The 17,727-nt window shown below is 57.2% G+C and overlaps 1 protein-coding gene across 2 annotated transcripts in view; it reads right to left on the bottom strand.

The window, feature by feature from the left end:
- Nucleotides 1-12,254, bottom strand: part of LOC116952005 (3',5'-cyclic-AMP phosphodiesterase 4C-like) — a 315,456-nt gene extending 303,202 nt beyond the window's left edge. Inside the window, exon 1 of one of the 2 annotated variants that reach the window (XM_076074008.1) lies at nt 12,141-12,254. The gene's annotated coding sequence lies outside the window, so the exon portion shown is untranslated. The remainder of the gene's footprint in view (nt 1-12,140) is intronic. The other variant, XM_032970979.2, reaches the window with a different exon arrangement.
- Nucleotides 12,255-17,727: the final 5,473 nt, after the last annotated feature.

The raw sequence follows: 17,727 nt of genomic DNA, 5'->3' as shown, positions 1-17,727 counted from the left end.
GGGGTTGGGTGACCAACACCACACCCGGCCCTCTTTGTCTCCCCAGTGGCGATGTTTACCCATCGCACAAGGTATTCGTTTGTGGGCGAGCTGACCTAGGGGAAGCCCAGGACCGGTTCAGATAATCGTCACTGATGTTGGCCGTGAGCGGGAATCAAACCCGGGTAGCCAGGTTCGTGGCACAGCGTGCTAACCGCTACACTACCGTTCCCCACACTGACACACAACAACCGCCATTCGCCACGAAGTGGCGGTGACGTCACCACGACGCTTGTGCCAGGCTATGTGCACTTTAAGGCCACGTGAAGCGTCGAACGCCCGCTGGCAGGTCACGGGGCAGACCCAGGTGCCATGGGTCGACTGCCTGAGATGACTGGCTGATGCACCACCTGTGCCCCCTACTGTGGCAATTTGCTGTGCTTTAGCCACCCGGCGCTCTGCTCGTTTTTGTGAGCGTCGCTCCTCCGCCCTCCGTTGTTGTTGGAGGGCGACTGCCTCCAACTACCCAGCAGCGTCCTTCACGAGCCTCCTCCACAGAAGCCGATCTTGACACCGCTGGTACCAGTCATCGGCAAGTCCACTCAGCTCCACGTCCTCCTGTACCACATCACTCCATCTCTTCTCTAGCCCGTGCCGCGCCCGTTTACCCCCCTCGATCCGGCCGAACAAAAGCTGTTTCGGCATGCGGTGGCTGGGCATGCGGGCTACATGACCCAGCCAACGCCGCCTTGCCTTTCGGAAGAGCTCACCGATGGGACCTTGCCCAGGTCTTTCAAGGATTTGTGAGCTCCTCACACAATCCAGCCTGGTTAAACCCAGGATGGATCGTAGGCAGGCCAGCCTAAATGTTTCCAACCGGCGAAGATGCTCCATTAAGGGGGTCCACGTTTCGCAAATGTTGAGAAGGAAGGGAATGACCGTGGCCGAGAAGACCTGAAGCTTAGTGCGGAGCGACAGACCAGGTAGCTTCCACATAGCGTTACGCGACCGATTAAAAGATAATGCCGCTCGACTGATTCTCAGTGAGACCTCTGCTGTTAAACTGGAGCCGGTCATGAGCACACTGCCCAGGTATGGGAAACTCTCCTCTCTCTCCACAACTGCCCTATCACCAATTTGAAGTTGTGGGGGTGGAGTGTCCGATGGTACAAAATACCCAGTCAGGTACTTATTTTTTTGGGGCTGATGGTAAGGCCCCACCTCTTAGTGGCACGCTCCAGTCTCAGCAGCAGTGTCTCCAACTCCTTCTCTGAGTGAGCTGCAATTACCAGGTTATCGGCATACATAACATGCTTGAGCAATGGGGAGCCATCCCTTGACCACACCCGGGCATCGATCAGCCTCCCATTGTATATGTACCAGATGGAATTTCCTCCGGTACAGCTATTGAAGGCTTCACAAACTACGTGGTCAAATTGATGTTAAATAATGTGGGAGGAAGAGGACATCCCTGTCATACCCCAAGGTGTACAGGGAATGGCTCGTGAGCAGAGGGTCAGGGACTCCGAAAGCACGAAGAACAACGCAGAGCCCAGGCCTACTGATGGTATCATAGGCTTTGACCAGGTCAATTAAGCAGAGCTGTAGGTCTTGTTGGAATTCCCTACACCTCTGCTGTAGCAGACGGACAGAAAATATGGCATCTGTGCAGGACCGCCTTTTTCCTGAAACCGCATTAGGGCTCCGCAAGCCTCTCCTCAGTGTGCCTGGCAAGGCGATGTTGACTAATCTTTGCCAGGACCTTTCCCGGCACACTGAGGTGTGAGATGCCCCTGGAGTTGTTACAGTCTGTGCGGTCCCCCTTCTTAAAGAGGGAGACCACCAGGGCATCCTTCCAATCCTACGGAACCCGTCCAGTGGTCTAGACTGTTGTTATGATGTCAAGTATGGCAGTCTGTGCACAAACGCCACCCTCCCATAGCAATTCGCTTGGGAGATCATCTCTGCCCGGTGCCTTTCCTGGTCTCAGACACTGGATCACCTTCAGTACTTCCTCAACAGATGGCACCTCAGCCAGCCACTCACAGGGGGCCACTTCTTCCAATATTTGAGGCACCGCAGCCTCGGCAGGGTCATCCCCACTTTGTACCACGATGTTTTCCAGGCTGAAGAATTTCGCCTCCCTCCCAGAGGAGGCTTGAGCCAGGCTCGGTGCACCTTGAGGCCACGTGAAGTGTCGAAGGCTAGCTCCTAGCAGGAGGTCACGGGGCAGACCGAGGCGCCATGGGTTGACTGACCGAGATGTGCTTCACCTGTGCCAACTTGCTACGTGTTAGTCACTTGTTGTTGCGAGCGTCGCTCCTCTGCCCTCCTCTTTTGCTGGAGGGCGACTGCCCCCCAACTACCCAACAGCCTCAAAGTGCACCTAGCTTGAAACTGCCCAGTAGCGTCCCCCGCAAACCTCCTCCACAGAGTCCAATTGCACGAACACGCACACGTGGTACATGTGTACACGCGGCTCTGTGGCTGATTCGCAAGCACCGTGAGCGAAATTCATGTTGCAGCAGTATAATTATTTACATAGCAACATTATCAATGGCTTATTGCCATTCACACTGCGTGCTATTAAACTGAAGAATGGCAATGGCGCGGCTGCAGGGACATCATTCGTTTTGCTAACGTGCCCTCGCTCGCGGATTTGCGGTCGCCAAGAGCCAGCACTGCGCTGTTCATGCAGATGCCTGCCTACCCAATGAGGCCTCGCCGAGTCTCAAGACACCTTTTCAGGAGGCTCCTGGCAAGTTTTCGCAATAGTGGGGAGCGATGTTGCTGCTGCGCGTGACCCCACTTTGGAGCACCGTTGGGATGTTTCGGTCACTACATTGGGTGTTGCTGTTGCTTTTAGCTAAGGATGGAAAATGGTGGAGCCCGGAGGAAAGCCGTGCATAACAGGGGGAGACAAAATATCTCCCGTATAGCATCAACAGACTGTTGGGGCAAGTGCTGTTAGCGAGCACCTATGAAGGCCGGCACGTCACACGACGGGGTGGGTGGCCAACACCACGCCCGGCCGCCTTTGTCTCCCCAGTGGTGATGTTTACACACCACACCAGTTACTCATTTGAGGCCGAGTGAACCTAGGTCGAGGCCCATGACCAGTTCAGATTCTCGTCATTGGTGTTGGCCGTGAGCGGGAATCGAACTCGGGTCGCCGGGTTCGTAGCGCGCCGCACCAACCGTGACCCCACCGCTCCCGTACACATTCACACACTCGTGAAGGTGCTTGAGTCACGAGTCGAACCCAGGCCCAACGTTTAAAAATGTTGACCCAACTTGTGGCATGCGGTTGGAACTGATGGAAGAACGTCGGCCCCAACATTGCATGCTCACTCTGTCCTTGTCGCGAGGTGCTCATGTCAAACGATGTAGCGTCTCACGTGTAGAGTAAGAGACCACGGGTCACCAGCTAACTCAAGACGCCTTCGAGAGAGGCAGCAAACGCAAAGTCTGCCCGTCGCGGAACGGCTGTCTGGAACGTCATACGCCACCGTTTGTAGACGAGTTCTGTCCTTCGCGAAGCCTCGCGCGCGTCTCACCATCGCGAATCGCGGCCGCTGCCACTGCTGCCACTGCTGCTGCATTTTCAGCAGTTGGCCCGAGCTCGCCCGCTCCTCTCGTTCACCCAATCACCCGAACACTCAATCGGCACACGCCGCCGGACTATTCGCCCTTCGAATTAAGAAAAAAAGCAAAAAAAATAAACCTTTCCCGGTTTAGAATGACTGTAATCAGACACGCTTTAAAATAGAAGCCAGTTAATTGAAATTCTTAAGTCTAGAGGTTTTTAATTGAGTCTTCGTAAATCTGCCGCAAATTGGATTTTGGTTTTGTTGGGATGGGGGAGAGGGGTAAGCGGGGGTTGGCGAGGGTTGGGGAAACATTTTCTCGGAGTGCATCTCTGGCGGGTTATTGAGAGCGGGCCGGTGAGTCGCCCCATCCCACGGGGCGACTCTACCCTCAGCCGCATTTCCCGATCGGCACGTGCGCAGACCGGGCTGAGAAAATAATCACAACACGAATACAGCCGGGTAGCAGTATCAGAGAGACGAGGGGGAGACCGGGGGGGGGGGGTCGGGGATGAGGGAGCGGCTGTGGTGACTGTGATAGTAGCAGTAGCAGAGAGACGAGGGGGAGACCGGGGGGGATGAGGGGACTGCACCACAACCAAGGCGGCGGATAAAGAGGGTGGGGGTGGGTGGCCCTGGGCAGGCACAGGGGAGAGGCGTCACCGCGGAGGGCACGGCCGCCCTGGTAAATCCCGGCAGCAATCGTCACGCGTGGCAGCAGCTCCCGCAGCGACCCTCACTCCGCGGGGGGCCACCCCGTGCCACGCTCCACCGGGATCGACGTAACGGCGCCCTGACCGCGCTCCCACGGCCAGCGTCGGTAAATAACTCCACGCGTGATCAATTGTTCAGAGTGGCTCTGGCGCTGAGTGCTCGCCACTTGTAAGCCACGCTCACGTCCCCCCCCCACCCCTCCTGAATGCGCTCCCCTCTCAGCGTTGGGGCGCGCGTGGCATTCTCCACGTGCGGTTTTAACTACGATTGCAAATTGGCGCAGCTCACCTCCGCGGGCGAATGACAATCAGGGCACGTACGGTAATGGATGGGGGGAGGGGGACGTTCGAATCTGTTTCATTTCATTACCGGGCAAACTGCTTTTGAGAAAGAAAAAAAAACACCACTAATACAGGAGAAACGGCGAATATCGGTGTCGCCGCGCGTGTCGAAATGTCCCGAGCGAAGAAACCGAACCGCGCTTCGCTCTTCGTGACTCAACAACGACGGCAGGTGCCACAGCGGCGGTGTGACGGGTCAGCAGTGCACGGATTTCCATCTCCCGGCGCGGCAGCTGCAAGAACGAAACCTCTCTGCGCGCTGCTGCTGGTTCGCTCTGCTCGGGCGTGCCGACCGCGCGTGAGACGAGGGGAGCTCCCTTGGGCTCCCTGCTGCCCAGGCAGATTGACGAGCCAACTCTGCCGTCTCCCTCAAGCCTCTTCTAACGACGCTTCGCTCTCTAAATCAACTGCTCGAGCTGAGTAGGGGGGCTGTGAGCAACGTGCAGGGGGTGGGGGTAATGACACTGCCCATAGCGCTGGGCTCGCGTCGCAGCCACTCGGGATGAGAGCTGAGAGGCTCCAGTGGAGGGAGTCGGACCCCTCTGAGCCTAGGCACCAGCGATGACCAAACATCCCGTCACGTCAACAGACGATGATATTCGTCAATAAACGGGCTTACCTTAGATCAGGGGTCCCCAACCCCCGGGCCGCACAGCAGGAGGTGAGCGGTGAGTTCCCGCGTGGCCCGTCCCCATTATTTTATTATTTACCACTTCCGTCCGCGCCTCTTTCCCGCATTGCGCACTCGGTCTCAGTCACAGTGTTGGTAGGCCCACAAGCTAACCCCACAAGATAACCCCACAAGCTAACCCCACAAGCTAACCCCACAAGCTAACCCCACAAGATAACCCCACAAGCTAACCACACAAGATAACCCCACAAGCTAACCCCACAAGCTAATCCCACAAGCTAACCTCTAGTAGCCAAAATGAGTAAAAACAAACGTCGCTGGAGAGCTTCTTTGAAAAGGGGGAAAGACCCAACGATGAACCCCCCCCCCCGCCCCCGGTCCGTGAAAAACTTGTCTTCTACGAAACCGGTCCCTGCTGCCAAAAAGGTTGGGGACCGCTGCCTTAGATGGATGTACGGCAAGCTGGTTGGCTACCTCTGCGTGCATATCTGAGGGTTGTCACCTCACACGTGTTTACTTAGTCCAGGTCCTCCTGTTTCCTCCCAAAATTCTGCTCGCTCGCTCAATCACTCGCTCACTCAGTCACTCACTTGGTGGCCCACTCGCTCACTCAGTCACTCACTTGGTGACCCACTCGCTCACTCAGTCACTCACTTGGTGACCCACTCGCTCACTCAGTCACTCACTTGGTGACCCACTCGCTCACTCAGTCACTCACTTGGTGACACTCGCTCACTCAGTCACTCACTTGGTGACCCACTCGCTCACACAGTCACTCACTTGGTGACCCACTCGCTCACTCAGTCACTCACTTGGTGACCCACTCGCTCACTCAGTCACTCACTTGGTGACCCACTCGCTCACTCAGTCACTCACTTGGTGGCCCACTCGCTCACTCAGTCACTCACTTGGTGACCCACTCGCTCACTCAGTCACTCACTTGGTGACCCACTCGCTCACTCAGTCACTCACTTGGTGGCCCACTCGCTCACTCAGTCACTCACTTGGTGACACACTCGCTCACACAGTCACTCACTTGGTGACCCACTCGCTCACTCAGTCACTCACTTGGTGACCCACTCGCTGACTCAGTCACTCACTTGGTGACCCACTCGTTCACGCATGCGAGTGGCCAAGTAGAGGGGGGGGGGGGGGTCCCACTGTAGGACCCTCGTCAAATTCCTCAAGGACTGTTGGAGGCTTTGCCTGGATAAACCAAGTCTCAAACTATTGTTACCACGAGCAAAATGATGAAGCAGGCAATACGCCTCCTGCACCTATTTCTCCAGTCACGCACAAAATACAAGTTTATTTTCATACTCACCCCATCAGCCAGACGGCTTTCTCGCTGGGAGTGCATCATTTCAGCAGTAAAAGCTCTGGAATGGTTTTGACGTTTAGTGTCTCATGAGCAGCAAAGTCAGGCTTGTACTTGAAGCAATGCTGGTGAAATGTCTGGTGCTGACAGGCAAAGGCCCTCGATATAATACACACAACACAACATACTCACTCGCATCGCAGTCGATAATATAGGTAACAGCATAAATAAGCTGAACATGCGATACACATCCCATCAGCAGCGTCATGGGATGTGAATGTGCTTGTTGTTGAACTAATACAGCTAAAATTATGCTCTCCCAGGAGGAAGCCGTGTGGCTGATGGGATGAGTAAAAAACACATGGAGGGATAGATACGTGGCAAAAGACATTTGGTCTACATTCTTTCTGTTGCTATTAACATTCCCCACAAGGAGGAAAATGACTGGGCTGTCTTATTCATTATCATCATGATTATTGTGAGATTCAAATTGTTGGGTCGCTTCATTCGGCGCATGCTGCATTTCATTTGCGGATCAAACATCGCGCTCCGATTTACATGTAACACTAAATCCCAGGCGCCCGCTTCTGCCGTGGACACGGCTCCCTTGGCGAATCGCAGACGACTTTGACCCCGACGATGGTGACGAAGCTTGGAAAGCCGAACGGAGTTCACAGGAATCACAAACGACAAACGCCACCTTCGCGAAAGACCCAACGATGCAGAAGATCCCCATGGCATCGATCTCGCAATGAGGCTCCTTTGGCCACAACCCTTGAACCGCATCCACTGCACCAACCACGGCAACAGCAGCAGAAGCAGCAGCAGCAGCAGCTCCAGCTGCTCTCCGGGAGTGTGCGGCGACTGTGGTCACCACCCAGTAACGGAATCAGGGAACGCACAACGACGCCTCAAGGCCCGATTCATGAACACGAAGCGGGCAGCTCCATAGCGATGGACGCTGCTACTCCTCATGCAATTATCTGGCTCAACAACAACAACAATAACCATACAGTAAAACCTTGGATTGAGAGCATAATTCGTTCCGGAAACGTGTTTGTAATCCAAAGCACTCGTATATCAAAGCACTCGTATATCAGTGGTGATAACGTGACGCTCGGCAGACAAAGCGTATACGTACGCTGCTCGTATTGCAAGACCCTCGCTCGTTTATCAAATTAATATTTATTAAAAAATGTTGCTCGTCTTGCAAAAGACTCGCAGACCAAGTTACTCGCAATCCAAGGTTTTACTGTACTTTGTGTATTGAGTCATTCATGCCAACATTATCCCACAATCACCTCCTGCATGTAAATTGACAGCTGTTCCCCTCCGTCAACATCAGTCCGTACGACAAAGAAGAACCGACTCATCTTCCAGTGACGCAATGAGAGTTGTAAATATTTAAGTCCCAGGAAATTATTACAGACCACAACACAACGACACTTGGCCGATAATACCTTTATATAGAGAGGATCGCAGAGCTTGTGGGGGGGGGGGGGTGCATGTTGCTGCCTTCCCGCTCGCCTGTGGCTCCTCCTCGCTCGCTCTCTCTCGTCGAGAGCGAGCGGACCCCGCGAGGTGGCGGCGCGGCGTCTCGAGCTAAGGCGGCGATTATAATGTCACGACAGGGCGGTGAAATCAGTGCGACGAGTTGCTTCACTTTTTGGCCATCGCTGCTGCTGCTGAGGATCACCAAAGAGAGAGAGAGAGAGAGCGGTGCTGCTCGGAGGAAGCGGTGGCGACGATGCGATGTGACAAGCGGCACCAGGGTTATCATCGTGCGCGGGATTCTCCCCCAGACGCACGACTGCTGCAGAGCGCGCGTGGGCACGGCACACGTTAATGTCGCCGGTCACAACAACAACAACAGATGTTGCTCGCGTAAGACTGCCTGCTTAGCAGCAGCAGCAGTGCGTGGCACGTGTGATAGAGAGAGCAGAGATTGAGATGCGCGCTCACGAAGCTGAGCGAGTGAGCCAGCGAGGGCCAGGGAGAAAATGAGCGAGCCAGAGTGAGCGAGTGAGTCAGAGTGATTGAGAGTAAGAGTGAGTGAGCGAGTCAGAGTGAGTGAGCCAGAGTGAGTCACCATAGGTGAGTGAGCCGAGAATGTATGTGTGTGTGTTGAATTTATTTCGCACGGTGCATAGCCAACCGTGTTAATCGGAGGTGTGGGAATCAAAGTGAGTGAGCAAGAGTGAGTGAGCCAGAGTGAGAGAATCGGAGTGAGTCAGCTCGAGTGAGTGAGCCAGAGTGAGCCAGAGTGCGAGAATCGGAGTAAGTCAGCTCGAGTGAGTGAGCCAGAGTGAGCCAGAGTGAGAGAATCGGAGTGAGTCAGCTCGAGTGAGTGAGTGAGCCAGAGTGAGTGAGCCAGAGTGAGAGAATCGGAGTGAGTCAGGTCGAGTGAGTGAGTCAGAGTGAGCCAGAGTGAGAGAATCGGAGTGAGTCAGCTCGAGTGAGTCAGAGTGAGCCAGAGTGAGAGAATCGGAGTGAGTCAGCTCGAGTGAGTGAGCCAGAGTGAGCCAGAGTGAGAGAATCGGAGTGAGTCAGCTCGAGTGAGTGAGTGAGCCAGAGTGAGAGAATCGGAGTGAGTCAGCTCGAGTGAGTGAGTCAGAGTGAGCCAGAGTGAGAGAATCGGAGTGAGTCAGCTCGAGTGAGTGAGTGAGCCAGAGTGAGAGAATCGGAGTGAGTCAGCTCGAGTGAGTGAGTGAGCCAGAGTGAGAGAATCGGAGTGAGTCAGCTCGAGTGAGTGAGTCAGAGTGAGCCAGAGTGAGAGAATCGGAATGAGTCAGCTCGAGTGAGTGAGTGAGTCAGAGTGAGCCAGAGTGAGAGCATCGGAGTGAGTCAGCTCGAGTGAGTAAGTGAGTCAGAGTGAGCCAGAGTGAGAGAATCGGAATGAGTCAGCTCGAGTGAGTGAGTCAGAGTGAGCCAGAGTGAGAGAATCGGAGTGAGTCAGCTCGAGTGAGCCAGAGTGAGCCAGAGTGAGTGTGAGCGGTGGTGAGCGCCTCGCTGTGCACACGGCTCCAAGCGGAGTCTCTGAGTCGCCTCATCGCCCGGCTCACTCACAGATGCTCACTCTGAAACCTAACAACCCGACACGATCACATCCCATGCATGGTGATGTCATTCAAATTCGCGCCATCGTGCGCGCCCCCATCAGGTTCCAAAACGGTTCATTGCGTTGCCACGTGGCAATCTGGCAGACGGAGACCCCAGGTTGCGAGTTGAGAGACTCATCCTGGTCTCTCGACCTGTCAGCCGGTTACACAATCATCAACCTGCAACCTGGATTGGCCTTTCTCAAGACACAGCAGTGCATAAGAATATATTTTTTTAATTTACACAATCGCTGAGCACAGGCCCAAAACGTCAAGCAGGCGGCAACAATCAGCGCTATTGTCAATGCTGTAATCAATGAGAGTGTAACTCGTTTCTGGAATTGAGCGACGTTTTTGTTGTTAAGAGCTGGGGGGGGAGGGCGGTGAAGAGACGACGATGGGAATTGAGTAGTGGAGGAGCGCGAGGGAAAGAGCAGAGAGAGAAGTGAGATGACCTGCAGTGTGGTGAGTGGGTGGGTGAGTAGATGAGTGGGTGAGTGTTTCGTGACCTGCAGTGTGGTGGGTGGGTGAGTGAGTGAGTTAGTGAGTAGATGCGTGGGTGAACAGATGAGTGTTTTTGTGACCTGCAGTATGTTGGCTACGTACGATGCGAAAGAAGTTCAACAGACATACGTACAGTGGTGGATGAGACGAAGCAGTCAGAGTCTGATAGACCAAGTCGACACAGGTAGAGAAATCGACGCGTGACCACGGGAACAGCAACCATGGCAAGTAGAGGAGCGATAGAAGAGTGACAGGGAGGCAACTGGCCGCCGTTGAGCGAGTAACCGGGGTGAATGAGTGACCCTTGCAAAGCACAAACACGGAGAACACAACACCCGCAAACTGGGATACGCAGACATGGGTCGTTGACTAGATGCGGGAGGGAGCGGCCCACGCCGAAGGCAGCTCTACTACGGCACGGCAACTCGCTGCCGCTGCGGTGACCCCGGGGCAGCCTCGAGTCGCAGGTCCCTTTCATGTCGGATGCCGGTGATGCATCGGCGGCTTCAGGACGGCGCGCAGACTCGATGACAGTGTACAGCAGAGGTGGGGAGTGTCTCATTTTCTTTGATACTATTTTTTTTTATTTCACCAGGTAAGGCCCCACCGAACTACGTAGCTCTTTTTTCAAAAGCGACCTGGCCACAAATGAGAGCTCAACAAAGTGGCGTCTCATAATCACGTGGACATTTATAGAAGCCACATCATCTAAACGCATGATTCTAAACGTGGAGGGAAAGCCTCGAGGACCCGGAGAAAAATCCACGTGACGACGGGGAGAGAGAGAAGCAGGGTCGGGATCTAACCCACGACCTCCTGCATACCAGGCGAGGTAGTTAACATCTCCTAGCCACCGTGATGATGATGAGAGAGAGACGCAAACTCCAAATACACAGCAGGCGTCAGGGTCGGGATCTAACCCACGACCTCCTGCACACCAAGCGAGGGAGTTAACATCTCCTAGCCACCGTGATGCTGATGAGAGAGAGACACGCAGACTCCAAATACACAGCAGCCGTCAGGGTCGGGATCTAACCCACGACCTCCTGTATACCAGGCGAGGGATTTAACATCTCCTAGCCACCGTGATGCTGATGAGAGAGAGAGACACGCAGACTCCAAATACACAGCAGGCGTCAGGGTCGGGATCTAACCCACGACCTCCTGTGTACCAGGCGAGGGAGATAACATCTCTCAGTGTCTGGGATCTAACCCACGACCTCCTGTGTACCAGGCGAGGGAGTTAACATCTCTCAGTGTCTGGGATCTAACCCACAACCTCCTGTCTACCTGGCGAGAGAGTTAACATCTCTCAGTGTCTGGGATCTAACCCACGACCTCCTGTGTACCAGGCGAGGGAGTTAACATCTCTCAGTGTCTGGGATCTAACCCACGACCTCCTGTCTACCTGGCGAGAGAGTTAACATTGTCTAGCCACCGTGATGATGATGAGAGAGAGAGAGACACGCAGACTCTCGAGTTCAAGGCGAAACGACGGACAAACACCTCTGACACGTGACACGACGTTGCTGCTGATAACGATGCTGGTGGTCACCGTGACGTTGGCTAGGAGAGCGACTGCTCTAAAATCATCACCCTCGCGATGCGGGCCCCTGCTGCCGGCTCCTCCCCGGCTCGCCCCGCGGCCCCCAGACGCCCGAGACGGGGGCCGCTGCTCCAGCCTCGTGCTTAGCCATCGCGGAGTTCCCGGGGTCCAGCGAAGTCGACCACATTCACACGCGCCCATATGAGGGGTGTTGCGGTGCGTACAGGTGTACAGAGACTCGACGATGTAGTGCAGACCACAATATTGAGTACACTATGTGATGAACGCTGTGGTAGTGCATGAACTCAACGGCAGTGCATGAACTCTACGGCAGTGCATGAACTCTACGGCAGTGCATGAACTGTATGGTGCTGGAGGGGGCTCTGGGGCGGTCGTGTTAAGGCCGGCGGACTCCGTCTCACCTGGCGAGCGGGGGGCACTGCAGAGACGAGGGCCACGACTTGCGCGCCCCGGCGAGTCCCGGGCGCGCGGGCCCCCCGCCGCCGCCCGGGAAGCCCTCCACGGCGAGGCCGCGCTCCATGGGCACGCGGCGCGGGCCCCGCTCGGGCCCCGTGTCCGAGTTGCCGCGCCGGGTGACGCGCATGGGCACGCGCGCCGCCTGCCGCCACAGGTGCTTGGGCGCCTTGGCGGCGGCGGCGGCCGCGGGGTCGGAGCCCCCCACCGCCGTGGCCGGCTCCAGGACGATGATGGGCAGCGTGGCGGGGCGGCCCTCCATGGTGGGCAGGGTGCGTGGGAGCAGTAGGGAGTCGAGTGCGTGGGCGAGTAGGTGGATGGGTAAGTGGGTGGGTGAGTAGGTGGATGAGTAGGTGGGTTGGTGAGTAGGTGCGTGGGTGAGTAGGTGGGTGGGTGAGTAGGTGGGTGGGCGAGTAGGTGGGTGGGTGAGTAGGGATGCCGAGGGGTGGGTGAGCAGGTAATCGGATAGGGGAAGGGGTGAGTAAGTAGGTGGATGGTTGGGTGAGTTAGGAGATGGATGGTTGGTTGAGTAGGTAGTCGGATATGCAAACGTGAGTACGCGGGTAATCACATGGAGGTTTGGCAGGGATGTATGCGGATGGTGAGGTACCTATAGCGATGGGTCGTATACAGTCGTGGGATGTATTCAAACACGGGGACAGGGAGGTCGGCGCACGCGTGGGTATGTACTGAGACCGCGCTGAGAAGCGATGTGCCTGGCTATTTAGTAGCGTGGGCGGTAATAGGTCGCCAGGCACAGCCACGGCCTCACACGGACGAGGGTGAGTACAATGGTAAAGGGATGGGACTGAGGGTGGTATGATGGTGCGTGGTGGGTGGGCTGGTATGATGGTGCGTGGTGGGTAGGCTGGTATGATGGTGCGTGGTGGGTAGGCTGGTATAATGGTGCGTGGTGGGTGGCCTGGTATGATGGTGCGTGGTGGGTAGTTTGGTATGATGGTGCGTGGTGGGTGGGGTGGTATGATGGTGCGTGGTGGGTGGGGTGGTATGATGGTGCGTGGTGGTTGGGGTGGTATGATGGTGCGTGGTGGGTGGGGTGGTATGATGGTGCGTGGTGGGTGGGGTGGTATGATGGTGCGTGGTGGGTGGGCTGGCGAGGCGTGTGGACGAGGCACGCATCTCAGCCTCTGGACGAGCGAGAGGGCAACGTGAAGTGTCTCACTCGGGTTGGTATGCAGGCATCCCGCTAGGCAGGCGATTTGATGTGTAGTTTATTCGGGAGTGGGAGGCAAGGCGATAGGACATATGGGCGCGTGATAGGGTCGGCGATAGGAAGGTCGGATGGGCGGGTAGGTTCAGGGTAGGCAATAGGGATTCTTAAGTAGGTAGAGAAAAAGGCGAAGGGTAGGACGAGGCAAGGTGGTGACAGGCAGGTCGGTAGGTAAATTGCGTAGGTAGGTGGGTGGGTAGGTAGGTGAGTGGGTAGGCAGGTGGTGAGTGGGTAGGCAGGTAGGTGAGTGGGTAGGCAGGTAGGTGAGTGGGTAGGCAGGTAGGTGAGTGGGTAGGCAGGTAGGTGAGTGGGTAGGCAGGTAGGTGAGTGGGTAGGCAGGTAGATGAGTGGGTAGGCAGAGCTCTGCTGAGCAGTCACGCACGGGGTTCCATCGCGGAGTCCGTTCCACTTCGCGCGTCCCCACGGAGCCCGCAAGTCCCGGCTCAGTGGGGTCCGGTTCAGTGGGGTCCGGCTCAACGGGGTCACAGCTCAGTAGGTCCCGGGTCAGTGAATGACGGTTCTTCAGAGTCCCGGCTCATTGGTTCCGGGCTCAGCAGGAGTACAGCTCAGCAGGGTCCCGGGTCAGTGGGAGCCCGGGCGGGTCGGGCCCCCACGCGCCCCGTGACCGGCACGCGCCCCCCTCCCTCCCTCCCGGCGGAGCAACTCTCCCCGTGACTCCCCCGCGTCGTCTCCGCGCCTCGTCCGCGTCTCCCCCGTGGCTCCGCGCGCCTCTCCGTATCCGCCTCTGTCCCTCTTCGCTGTGAGAGTCCCTCTTCGCTGTGAGAGTCCCGCGCGTGGCTGAGCGCGGACTCCCCGTGCCCTTATCTCTGCAATCCTCGTCTCCGTCTCTCCGAGCCCACTGCGTGTGTGAGTGAGAGTGTGTGAGCGTGTGTGAGTGAGAGTGTGTGAGCGTGTGAGTGTGAGTGAGTGTGTTGCCTTGCGTACTTTCCTCTCGCTCCGCGCCTCTCTCCCCGTGTCTCTGTCTCTCTCCCCGTGTCCCTGTCTCTTCCCTCGTGTCTCTGTCTCTCTCCCCGTGTCTCTGTCTCTCTCTCGGTGTCTCGCTGTCTTCTGCGCCCGGCGCCCGTGAGCGCGGAGCGCGCGTTGCTTGGCCGGGAGGATTGGGGGGAGGGGGATGCGGGGGGGGGGGTAGCGAGAGGGGAGGGGAGGGGGTGAGGGCGTTAGAGCGGAGGGAGGAGGATTGAGGGAGAGGTGGAGGGGGAAACATGGGGGGAGGGAGGGGAGGGGGGAGTGGGGTGGGGTGGATGAAGAGGGGTGTGGAGAGAGGGGAGTGGGAGGTGGAGGGTGTGGGGTGGTAGAGGGAGGGGAGTGGTTCAGGGAGAGGAGTGGTATAGGGAGAGGAGTGCTTCAGGGAGAGGAGTGGTACAGAGAGAGGAGTGGTACAGAGAGAGGAGTGGTACAGGGAGAGGAGTGGTACAGGGAGAGGAGTGGTACAGGGAGAGGAGTGGTACAGGGAGAGGAGTGGTACAGGGAGAGGAGTGGTTCAGGGAGAGGAGTGGTTCAGGGAGAGGAGTGGTACAGATAGAGGAGTGGTTCAGGGAGAGGAGTGGTTCAGGGAGAGGAGTGGTACAGGGAGAGGAGTGGTACAGAGAGAGGAGTGGTACAGAGAGAGGAGTGGTACAGGGAGAGGAGTGGTACAGGGAGAGGAGTGGTACAGGGAGAGGAGTGGTTCAGGGAGAGGAGTGGTACAGAGAGAGGAGTGGTTCAGGGAGAGGAGTGGTTCAGGGAGAGGAGTGGTTCAGGGAGAGGAGTGGTACAGAGAGAGGAGTGGTACAGAGAGAGGAGTGGTTCAGGGAGAGGAGTGGTTCAGGGAGAGGAGTGGTTCAGGGAGAGGAGTGGTACAGGGAGAGGAGTGGTACAGGGGGAGGAGTGGTTCAGGGAGAGGAGTGGTTCAGGGAGAGGAGTGGTACAGGGAGAGGAGTGGTACAAATAGAGGAGTGGTACAGGGAGAGGAGTGGTTCAGGGAGAGGAGTGGTTCAGGGAGAGGAGTGGTACAGGGAGAGGAGTGGTTCAGGGAGAGGAGTGGTTCAGGGAGAGGAGTGGTACGCCCACCGAGTGATGTCACTGGAGGGATCTCCACTCCGCACCCCATCTTCATCCCCCGCCCCTCGGTTCCTCCCCTCCCCGTTTCCTTCTGCCGCCCGACTCCGCCAGTCCGCGTGGCTGCCCCTCCCCCCGTCCCCTCTGCTCCCCCTCATCCCAACCCCTCTGTCTCCCCTCTCTCTCCACCGGTCCCCTCTTTAGCCCCCTCCACCGCTTCACTCCCCTCCCTCCCTCGTCCCTCCCCAGCGCCGACCGCGAGGCGAGCGTGCGCGCGCGGCTGTGCCCGCGGGGAGTGGTGGCGCAGCGGTTAGCGGCTGCACCGCGCTCAGAAGCCGGCGAGCCGCGGTCCGATGCCCGCTCGCGGCCAACATAAGGTGACGGATTTCTGAACCGGTCCAGCCTGGCCTCCGCTAGGTCGACTCAGCCTTAAACATCGTTAATGGGGAGACAAAGGCGGCAGGGCGTGCTGCTATCCAAACCACTCCATCGGGTGCCGCATCGGCCTTTACAGGTGCTCGCTAACAGCACTTGCCCCAACCGCCTGGCAAGGCTAGATGGGGGATCTTTGTGTAGATAATATGTGCGCACATTGAAAGTGAATTCCTGTGACCACAGTTCGACTCTCGGCTGGACCAATATAAACATACAGCATACATATTGATATGGCTCCTCTATTGTTCTTATTACGACTGTAGTGACGTATATCGGGTCACTACGTCGTTTAGCTCCAGCTCCTGAGCTAAGAGTGCAAATGTGTGTGTTAGAGCCTCTCTCTGGCACCATAGTACGTATGGCATGGAAGGGGGCCCTGGGGGGCATGATTCTGGTGACAGAGAGAGGGCAGTTGAGGACGTGGCACTCTGGGTGAACCCGAGAGGGCACGTGACCAGGACAGGGTAGCGAGGGGGCCAAAAGGTGGCGAGAGGGACACGTGATGTATGGCCCAGAACCTTCACGGAGGATCTAGAAGGGGGCGTGGCCGAGGGCGGAGCCAGGCCACGCTCAGGGGCATAAAAGGGAGATCCCAATAGCCGATCGAGGCTGTCTGTTGGAATGGAACCTGTCGGTGCTACGTCTCTTCGGTCCTCGGGTCTTTGGTCTTCATGCTCGGCATCGTGGGTCAGGAAGTGTGTTACTGACTGACCCGGTTATGTAGTTACCCCATTGTGGTCTATTTACCCAGTTGAGGTCTAGTTAACCTGTTGTACGTTATTGTAGTTACCCTGTTGGGGTGTGTGAATAAACGTGTTAACCTCCAAGTTCAAGTGTGTGCCTCCATGGAACCCACTACACTACTACTCCACTTGTTTAGCCAGGAAAGCCTCAATGAGTCCCAATACTCTTCTTTAAGAGGGTCCTGGCAATGTTTCGCAGTGGTAGGGGAGCAATGATTGCTGCTGTGTGTGTGATCCCAATTACAGTGAATTTGCGGGGTCTTTCTTTTCAAATTAAGTAAAAAAATTAGTGTCGGTCCACCGGCACATGATGGCCTACTCTTCTCGCATGCGTAGTATATATTGTTTTACGGTTTACACACAGGCACCGCAGTATTAATAAAGGCGGCCTTCCCGTGTCGAACCGCGAATCTCTGCAAGAAGCGGGCGAGCGCCCCGGCACGGCTGCGCGGCATCACCCTCCCTCGTCTCTCACGCGGCCGCCCGGGGCGATCCCGATGGGAAACACGGGGAGTGGAGTGGGGGAGACGTGGGGAGTGGGGGGAGACGTGGGGAGTGGGGGGAGACGTGGGGAGTGGAGTGGGGGGAGACGTGGGGAGTAGGGGGAGACGTGGGGAGTGGAGTGGGGGAGACGTGGGGAGTGGGGGGAGACGTGGGGAGTGGAGTGGGGGGAGACGTGGGGAGTGGAGTGGGGGGAGACGTGGGGAGTAGGGGGAGACGTGGGGAGTGGAGTGGGGGAGACGTGGGGAGTGGGGGGAGACGCGGGGAGTGGGGGGAGACGTGGGGAGTGGAGTGGGGGGAGACGCGGGGAGTGGGGGGAGACGTGGGGAGTGGAGTGGGGGAGACGTGGGGAGTGGGGGGAGACGCGGGGAGTGGGGGGAGACGTGGGGAGTGGAGTGGGGGGAGACGTGGGGAGTGGAGTGGGGGAGACGTGGGGAGTGGGGGGAGACGCGGGGAGTGGGGGGAGACGTGGGGAGTGGAGTGGGGGAGACGCGGGGAGTGGGGGGAGACGTGGGGAGTGGAGTGGGGGGAGACGTGGGGAGTGGAGTGGGGGGAGACGTGGGGAGT

Source organism: Petromyzon marinus, chromosome 44 (genome assembly GCF_048934315.1).
Source record: "Petromyzon marinus isolate PM22_M1 ecotype Great Lakes invasive population chromosome 44, UKy_Petmar_22M1.pri1.0, whole genome shotgun sequence".
Taxonomy (NCBI): domain Eukaryota; kingdom Metazoa; phylum Chordata; class Hyperoartia; order Petromyzontiformes; family Petromyzontidae; genus Petromyzon; species Petromyzon marinus.
Note: the sequence above shows the minus strand (reverse complement) of the source record. Positions and strands in the feature narration are given on the sequence as shown.